Source organism: Camelus dromedarius, chromosome 1 (genome assembly GCF_036321535.1).
Source record: "Camelus dromedarius isolate mCamDro1 chromosome 1, mCamDro1.pat, whole genome shotgun sequence".
NCBI lineage: Eukaryota > Metazoa > Chordata > Mammalia > Artiodactyla > Camelidae > Camelus > Camelus dromedarius.
This window is the reverse complement of record NC_087436.1, coordinates 68,800,093-68,809,932: the sequence shown is the minus strand read 5'-3', so window position 1 is coordinate 68,809,932 and position 9,840 is coordinate 68,800,093.

Sequence of the window (9,840 nt, the reverse complement as noted above, 5' to 3'; positions counted from 1 at the left end):
GAGCTGTATGCAGATCATACATGTATGAGAATCCAAATATTCTGTGGATGTAAGTACAATGAAGTGAGATTAAATGACATGATTTAGTTCAACACTGCTTTCATCAGTCAAAAACCCATAGCCAATTTAAAAAAGATTTAAATCTGTAAAGTAGTGGATCAATTTAACCTGGCCTGCAGCTCTTTAAATCATGCAAGCTAGAATATTAATGAGGAGTAGTGCAAATTTCTGAGGACAATCCACGATATTTTTAGAATGTCTTTGTTAGGGGTGTCCCCTTAAGTGAGAAACTTTTTAAACTCTCAGAGTTCAGGAAACCCTTATATAATTTTCTATTATTTCTCCAGAGCTCACAAATACTTCTTTTTTTTTCTTGTTCTTCCAGATTTTCCAAAGAGATTTCCCACATTTTCTATTTATAACCCCATTGAAAGGATCCTCATTTAAAAACAAAGTTATATCTAGGAAACAAAGTATGGTGATAAATCAAGCCAGAAATCTAACTTTTGTCAGCTGTGAAACCTCCCTAATTTCTTGGTGATTCTTTAACATATATACACACACAATATACTTAACTTCAGATATACCCAGAAAAACCTGATTAATGAGTAAATATATATAGTAATTAGCTAATCAAAATGTATTTTTGTTACAGAGGGGAAAGGTGATGGTAGTTTTATGAGCAGTCCCGAAACAATGGCACAAAAATTGGACATTTTATAGATGCATTTATATATTTGGACCACCAGGAGGCGTCCTTGTACATTAATGCCTAGAAAAAATTGAGAATTTGCTAATATGTTGAAGAATTAATGAGCATTATCTTTCCACATAGAAAAAGTTTATTCCTTTGTATTACTGCAATCAATTATCTCCTAAGGCTTGCAGCAATAGCCTGACTATTTCAACCATGAAAACTAGTTTAAAAAAAATTAAGAAATGTAAATTTTGAGGATTACCATACAGAACACATGAACAAAGTGATCTGAAAGAGCAAATAAACCCCCTAGGTAGTGTTTCATGAAGACATTAGGACCGTCAGGCTCATGTATTCCATTATACAATTAAATGAAGACTTTTGTGGAAACTGTTACTCTATGTCACAAGGCTAGCTAAACATCAGGGTTACAGGCAGAGTGTCATTTACTTATGTGGTTCAAATATAAGCCAAACCAGTGGAAAAATCACTTTGTAGTAATTTCCCCCACGTGCAACTGATAAGGCATGAAAATAATCCTAAAATAATCTAGAAGAGATTTAAAATTTATTCATCACAAAAACTGTTCCGTAACTTAGACTCACAAAATTTTAAAGCTTAGGAGAGACGACATGTCACATGCGCCAACATACTCATGGTTCAGAGAACTGAAGGCAAGGAATGTAAATGACTTGGTGAAGCTGTAGGTAATTTGTATCCCCAGCGGTCTTCATACCCAGGTGCCAATTTTACATGCCCTTTTCCTTACAAAGTATCTTTATGATTGTCTATATTTATTGAATCATCAGTTGTAGAAAAATTACAGTGAGTTCTATGAAATGTTTTAAATTAAGAAACTCTTAAGAATTTTAAATTGGCTTGCTGTCAATTTTCTGAACTCACTTCAAGATAAAGTTGCTTCTTCACATGTAAAATTATACATACACATATAAACTATTCAGTATTATGATGGTAAGATATAATTTTGATTTCTAGTGTTAAGATTCAAGAAATTATCTTAGAGGTAAAACTTTGCATTTGTTTTGTGCAATATTTAATTCTGGGTCACATGTAAATGAATACCACTGTATCATTTAAAATCTAATAATAAAGTTGGTGATTGGAGCATTCTACAAATAATATCACTGAATCTGTGTTAGACTAATAACATGAATCTTTTTCTCAAATGCTGTTAAAACCACATTTCTTTTAAATAAGTAGTTTGGGTCACTCCGAAGCAAGATTTCTCAACTCAACTTTCTCACTTTGGACATTCTGGCCTGGATAATTCTTTGCTTTGAGAGTTATCTTATGGACCGTAGAATTTTAGCAGCACCCCTGACCTACTAGATGATGTAACATACTCCTTCTCCCAAAATTATAATACTCAAAAATATATCCAGACATTGGCAAATGTCTCCTAAGGGGAGACTTATCCCTGTTGAGAACTATTGTTCCAAAGGAGCTTGATTATTTTCAGAAATGCCAGAGCTATCTCAAAATTAAGACACTAAGTGTTCAAAACCTACAAACTCCTAGTCAAACTGTATGTTCACTATCATGTTCCTAAAAGAAACAGCAGAATAAGTGTTTTTAGTCAGTGGCTATTTCAAATACAGAGTGATCTCCACACACAGTGTGCTTAGAGAGTCTCTCTCCTACCCTTACCTTCACTATATTCATGGAGCACCATTAACCATTCCAGTAAAGACAGGTTTTCTATGAATATACCCTGTAGTAGAGTTTTTCCATCTTGACAACAATCCACAGTAAGAAATATATTTTATATCATAGCTCCATAGATACGTAACAAAATCCGTATGTATTAGAAATTGAAACGAAAGTTTCATAAAACAATACCCACCTTACTAAATACAATAAAATCTAATATTTTCTATTCTGTTTCATTTTTTAAAAATGCTTGCTCCACCAACAAAATTGATTTCACAACCTAACCTGCAGTTCCTATAGAACATTCTGGAATAATCATTCACATTATTAACATCATATTGTTATTATGTCACCTGCTCCCACTGCTTTCCCCATCTTTAATTTATCTCTACTCTATCCATTTAGCAAACTGTCGCTAGGTTATGATGCTATTCAAGAATGCTACTCCCATGGACTCAAATCTTCACTGATTTTCCCTTTGCCTGACAAACTGAGTCTAAATCCATGTCACCCTAGCTTTTAAGGCCCTTTACAATCTGCCAACAACCAGTAAGTTTTGTTTTACTTGTACTCAGTGCTCTTATAACACTGAATGTTACTCTTTATTTCTAGAACACGTAGATAGTAGGTCATGCAATGTTCTCTTCACTCTATGAGATTTAGCTCAATTATCACCTCTACCAAGAATACCTTTATTATTCCAGACAAAATTACTCTCCATCAAATGTTTTTGTTCTTCCCCTAAAGCATTTCTCATACTTTACTGTGTAATATTTTATGTACATTTATTATCTCTAAAACTATTCTAATTTGTTAGGCTAAAGGTTGTTTTATTCATCTTTGTATTCCCCATAGTACTTAGTACAATATTCTGTATATACTATGTTTAGTGAAAGAATAAATTAACAGAGGCTAGTTATGATTTCTATGAAGGAAACACACCTCAGTTCTCAGTTGTTAACTGCTTTCCAGGGTCACTTTCTTTACACTGCTTTCCAATCTGTGCTGGTCCTGCTTTGCATGTTCTTGAATGTTTCTAAAGACCTCCTGCTCTCTGCCTACACCAGAAGTAATCAAGATACAGTAGGGCAAGGCTTTGACCTTTCAGGAGACCTTCTAAATCAAAAACTTTTCCCCATATTCTCTTAAATGAGCACATCCCAAATTCATAAGGGAAAGTTAGAATGGAGCATGGAGGAGCCCATTCTAGGTGAGGAGTCACATCACAGCTGAGCACAGCTCTGTTTCCTCTCTCCCACGCTGTCTGAGGCAACAAATACTACTCATAGTGCAGAAGCACAAACACTATTTCTGACTTTTCATGAAAACCACTCGAAAAACACCTTGCTCTCACACTGCCTTTCACTGGGCCATTTTCAGAACCTAACCATCAAATAGGAGATAATTACACCATCTCCTACTTGAATCAAATTCTTTATTTCCTTCTCATTTAGATGCCTCTGAAAAGAAATCAGATCAACAGCTTAGAGCCCAGGATAAATAATAAAACAAAACAAAACAAAAACAGACTGGATTCCAAGGTGAACTGGTAGCTTCTCCCTGTTCCATGACTACAGACTATTCCTAATCCCCCAAAAAACTATCATAGTTTTGAACATTTTTGTTCAAAAGTCTTTAAAAACAAATAAGGATGAATCAGAGGAAATGTACCAGTATTACTAAAAACAAAAACAAAAACAAAACAACTCAAGTGCATGCTCTTTCAACAGTGAGAATTGTTATCTTTGTGTCAAAAGGATGTTATGATGCATTTTCATGATTCCAAATGACCTCAAATCCTGTTCAAGTATACCTCTCTACAATCACATGTTTCACAGATTAGTGAAAGAGTTCAACACTAATACAAAGCCTGGCCATTGTTGCTCATTTGAATCAGCTGAATTATTAAATATAGGTTCAAATAATCTTTTAAACTATTTGTAAAAGATTATACTACCAAATCACACATTTGATGGATAGCATGCATGGAAGCATAACATAGAAGTAAACAATGTGAAATTAAACAGAATTTATTTGAATTCCAGTTCTACAGCCTACCAGCTAAGCCACTGTGGGTCTGTTATTTGAACTCTGTGATGGTTAGTTTTATGTATCATCTTGATTGGGACACAGTGCCCAGATATATGGTTAAACAATATTTTGGATGTTTCTATGAGGGTGTTTTGGACTATATTAACATCTGTTCCACGCTTCTGAAAGAGAATTGGCAATAAAACTGTGTAAATTTAAAGTATACAACATGATGACTTGATTATATATATATACATTGTGAAATGAATACCGCATTAAGTAACACACCCATCACTAACATGTTTATCTTTTTTTTTTTTTTGTAGTGAGAACACTTAAGATTTACTCGTAGAAGATTTCAAGTATACAATACAGTATTATTAACTACAGTCACTATGCTGCACAGTAGGTTGCCAAGGACTGGGGAACAGGGAGATGGGGAGATGTTGGTTAAAGGATTCAAATTTCAGTTATGAGATGAGTAAGTCCCAGGAGCTAATATGCACCATGGTGACTCTAGTTATAATACTGTACTGTATACCTGAAAGTTGCTCCAAGAGTGGAGCTTTAATGTTCTCATAACAACAACAATGAAACGGTAATTATGTGAGGTAAAGGATGTATTAATTAACCTTATTGCAGTAAACATTTTGCAATATATGTGTGTCTAATCATCACACATACATGTTAAACTTACACAGTGTTACATGTCAATTATGCCTCAATAAAACTGAGGAGAAAATCAGTAGACTGTCTTGAATTTAGCAGAAAATACATAGAAAAAGAAATAGAAAAATCAACCTATTCAAAATAACAATAAAAAAATCCCACAAAACCAAATCAAGAAACTTTGGATCAAAGCAGGAAAAACCCAAGTTTCATAAAAGGTTTATGTAACTAAAGATCTAGTAGGACTTGCTATGGATATTATAAGTAAAACAAAAAACAAAAAAAGTATTCTCAAATACCAACCCCAAATTGAAGATCATAAGGGCAAACACTCTAAATTACAAGGATTTGGTTTGTAGACAATCCTGTGTAGCTTATTCTAGAAAAGACAGATCCAGGGGTTTATTAATTCAAATATAGTTAATAATTACTCAGTGCTAGATTGGTACATTTATTAATGTTCTATCAAGATTTTAATTAACCAAGATAATATCAGTGTTGTAAAGTTCACTGAGAAGATTTCAGCATACTCTATACTTGAGAAGACTTAAGATAGCATAGGAAATAACTTTCTTGAAATATTATCAGTGCCAATGCTTTCAGGAAAATTATTTTATAGAATATTTACTATTCTTCCACAGTTATTTTTCTGTCCAAGTTTTCTCATTCTTGATTCAATTTCAGTAATTTTTTTTCAGAAATTTATTTTCTGGAGACAATATTTTTGGTATAATTTCATGTATTCTTATGTCTTCTGTATCTGCTGTTACATTATTGTTCTCATTTTTTAAATTGTTGAATATTTGGTGTGTACTTTTTATCAATACAAATTACCCTCTTTATCTTGGTTAATGCTGTTTTGGACCTCTACCCTTGCCATCTCTGTATAATTTGCCTGCTATCTTTGTTCCTTCTCTCTTCTTTAGCTTTCGTTTTGTTTTAATTGTGTATCTGACGTGTACAGACTTCTGATAACTGGACTTTCTTTTTAAAACCATCAGAAGAATCTTTGCCTTTCACTACATCTGTTTAAACCATTCATGTATATTGTGTAATTTTTATGTTTGGTATAACTCCTTTACCTTTTTTTTCTATGATTTCTTTCTTACATTTTCTGACTAATTTTTAAATTATCTATATTTTATTCCTCAATCACACACCCATCCCCAGACCAATAGAGACCTTAGTAAATATTTCTAATTACTTCCCTTCCTTTGTGGGATGTTTTCTACTTCTTATTAATAATGGTTTATTCATTCTCTTTAAGACATATATACATTGTTTCCTTTAAGGGATGTAAAAATAAAAATGAAAAAAGTTTTATACTAATATTTAATGTAATTTTATCTCCCCAAACACCCCCACTCATCTCATCTAATGAAATTTCCCCCTCTGCCAGAAGCCTGGTTTGTGCTCTTGCAGGAAGCCAAGGTGGTTCCCAACAGGATACTAAAAAGAGCACATACCATGGGAATCTGTATCTATTATTTAATCGATTCTAAGGCCCTTAGAGTTTTAGATTTAGATTTAGATTTAGATTGCATAACTATACATATACTCAAAAAAAACTACTTTTAAAATACTATTATATATTCATTAATATATGATGAGACATTATCTCTGACTTTAAAACTATAATTAAATTCCTTCTAACTTATCATCTTTGCTATCTTTCATGCCACTAATGTTACTAGAAAGAATCTTCTATACAATAGTTTAACACTTAGCAAGTACCAAATTCTTGCAGGATGTTTATATTGTCTTTAATACAATTTTAGTATTAATTTTAAATACTAATTCATGGTCTTATTGCTGCTCAAGAATTCTATTAAAATGAAAATATAGATATAAAGATATGACAGTGGAAAAAACTATGTCAATCCCATATCACATTCAAATTACACCTAGTCATAACCTGAAAAGAATATACTTCATAGCAAACAAACAAACAAATAAACAAAACTCCAAAAAACCTGTGAGTTCTTTGGATTTTTTTCTTTACTTGTCAAGAAAGTGAAAATATATGTCAGGTGATATTTCCAGACATCCTCATTTCACTACTGAATGCACAGGATAATATAAGGTATTTTTTTAATAACCTGTAACAATCACAATGAAATCAGTTATTAAAGAAGTATCTCCAGGAAGAAAAAACAAAAACCCGAAAACCCTTGTCTTGATTGTAGGCATCTACCCAGTTAAGATGTTCAGAACAAACCAAATAGTACTGCTGGCTAGGCCCTCTGGGTTGGCAAGACAAACCCACATTCAGAATAGTAGTCTATGCCTGTGAGGAAAAAATAGCTGGTATTTCTAGGATGGAAGGGGTCCAATGTAGTCAACCTGCTTCCAGGTGGCCAGTCAGTCTCTTTGAGGAATAGTTCCATCCTGTGGGTTCAGTGTTTGTCCCTGTTGATGATGGGTTGGACATTCTGAGTTGGACTGGTGTTGACAAGAGGGAGTCTATGCTGTTGGGCCCACATAGGGCTTCCATCTGTCCCTCTGTGGCCATGCCATTCATGTGCCCATAATGCCAACACTTAGTGATACTGGTCTAGAGTGGCCAACTGTGCCAGCCTGCCTAGGATTGAGGAGGAGTCCAGAATGCTAAAGCCTGGACAGTCCCAAGCAAAACGGAACGAGCTGATCTCCTACTGGTCCCTCTCTCACCAGCACATTCCCAATGGCCTTGGTAAATGGTGTATTATCTGGATCGTCCTGTGCTTTCTGATGGGCCTTGAGATAATCTATTCATTTACTGTGCCCAATTCTCAGTTTTTTAACCCCTTGGCCTCTACTGTCTCCCAAAAAAATTTTGGAATTTTAACTTTGCTTAGCATGGGCCACTGCTTTTTCCAGACTTCTAGAAGCCATGCCAGCAGCAAGTTTAAACCATTTTTTAGGCATCTTGTCAGGCGTTATGTCCTATATACTAAGAGATTGCTTCCAAATCAAGAATCCCTTCAATATATCCAGCCTTATATTCCAGTTCCCTTGATCAAGCACCCTTGGAATCTACTCAAGCACAAAGTATTCCCACAGTCCCTACCAGTATTTGCTGCTAAATTTTTGTAGCCCCTTTGGTACGCAGAATTTTTCCTCTCTCTTCAGGCCTGACACATTCCCAGATGGCTCTATTGTGACTTGGTAATAGGCCTGGCAGCCAGGAGAGAAGATGCATGCAGCTCCTGGAGAGGAAAGCTATTGTCTTGTGGGGAAGAGGCCTCTGCAGTGTCCCTGCAGAATGCTAGCTCTCAAAGGAGAAAGGATCCACTTCTGCAGACTCAGAGGCCCAAAAGAAATCTGCAGAGTCAAAATCTTCAGGGACATCTGGCCAGATAACTACATCCTACATATCAGGACCTAAGTTTTACCAACCAGGGCTCTAACTTTGGAATAACAGATCTGTCTCTGTTGGATATTCAATCATTGTTGGACTTCAGCCACTCTATCCAATTCTGTGCTTGGTATTCAGCTTTTCCTGCTCATCCACTGCATGAAATGAGGGCAAGCTGAGGGAACAGACCTGGAGGAGTCAGAGTGGGCAGTATGTTAAAGTAACTAAAGGAAATTCAGTGGATAGAGTATAGAGTGTGAGAAGCAGGACAGGAAAGGAAAGTGAAAGGGTAGGCAAGGTCTACATGCCGCAGAGATCTGCCACCCACGTTAAGGAGAGTGAACTCTATCTTAAACACAAGAGGAGCTGCTGAAAAAATTTTAAAAGGACAGTGACATAACATGTGTAATGATCATTCTTGTAGCCATGAAGAATGGACTAGAGTGGAGAAGATTAGAGGCAGAAAAGCTAATCAAGACTGTAGCAGTAACTCAGCTGAAAAATTACAGTGGCCTGGAGTCATGTGGTGGCAGTGGGTACAAGGACAAGGGGGAAAATGGGTTCAATAAATATTTATGCACATTAAGACATTGAGAAAAAAGATGGAGTCAAGGTTGACACTCAGATTTCTAGTATGAGAACCAGAGTGAATGGGAGGTGACTTGTAGAGACTGAAAATAGTGGAGAAGCAGATTAGGAAGAAGGAGGACAAAGTCATGCAGACAAAGCACAAGTGAAAAGATTAGGCTCCCAAGGGAGGACGAAAACCTCTTCCACTATAATAGGAAGAATACAGGCAGATGTGTAAGATTTACAGATACAGTAGCAAGTGAGGGAGAGTCCATCTGAAGATGTCTATCTTTTTCTCCAACAGTAAAACTGTAAATCATCTGTTGAAAGCAAAGGCAGGGAATAAGGGATGGAAAATAAATATTTGGGGAAGAATAGAGAAGATCTGAAATGTTTTTTATAAACACTAACCAAGGAAATCTGGCTGAATTGCTGGGCAGAGCAGTTTTGAAGAGCCAGTTAAGACCAATAGGTATAAATCAATAATGAGATCAATTTTAAAATAGATACTACTTATAAGAGTTACATGTATTCATACTGTTCTTGCTATCAACTAAACAAAAAATCACTTAAAGCCTTTGGGGGATATATATTGGATAATTTTAATTTGAGTTTATCAATCAAAACTTTCAGCTGATGAGATGATTTATGTTGAATATCAATACATATATTTATTTGTCCTGATTGCTTCTCTGACTGTAGAGAAAAAATAAAATAGTCAAATTTGCATATGTATGTAGGAAAATGGAAATTACCCCTTTAGGGAAGAAAACAGCTCTATGCAGCCCAAGGGAGACTCATGTGGAGAACTTAGGAGAGGAGTAAAGGATATATACTTCTTCCTTCAACAAGATAAAAAGTTATC